The sequence below is a fragment of the Odontomachus brunneus genome, unplaced genomic scaffold (assembly GCF_010583005.1).
Source record: "Odontomachus brunneus isolate Ranch 3 - 2012 unplaced genomic scaffold, Obru_v1 Obru_scaffold_120, whole genome shotgun sequence".
Taxonomy (NCBI): domain Eukaryota; kingdom Metazoa; phylum Arthropoda; class Insecta; order Hymenoptera; family Formicidae; genus Odontomachus; species Odontomachus brunneus.
This window is the reverse complement of record NW_022639570.1, coordinates 565,873-566,422: the sequence shown is the minus strand read 5'-3', so window position 1 is coordinate 566,422 and position 550 is coordinate 565,873.

Genomic DNA, 550 nt, shown 5'->3' with positions numbered 1-550 from the left:
ATGTGTTTCTGAATAGCTGCGAAAAAAGCGTGCTCGGCAGCATGAGAAACAGACCGAGCGAGAGAAAGAGAGAGAGAGAGAGAGAGAGAGAGAGAGAGAGAGAGGAGAAAGAGTGAGAGAGAGAAAGAGGGAAGAGGGAAAGAGGAAGAGAGAGAGAGGGGGAGAGAAGAATTAGGAAATACGACGGGGGTGGTGTGTGGACATCTTTTATTTTTTATTATAAATAAATATATAAAATGTAAATAACTTATATATACACACACATGTCATATATGCACACATACATACACATATATTTGTAAAAATATATATATATCTTAACAAAATTACTTTTTAAAAAAAAAAGCGCCAAATACACACGTCTCACACGCACACAGTATTCGTTCCATAAAAAATTCGTAAAAAAAAAATTGTAAAAGAATTCAATATAAAAATTCTATACAATGTCCTTATTCCTAAAAAAAAAGACTGTAAAAAATAAACAAAGTCAAAGATAATTATTCTTACATTTATAAAAAGAATTGTAAAAAAACTCAACACAAAAATTTCA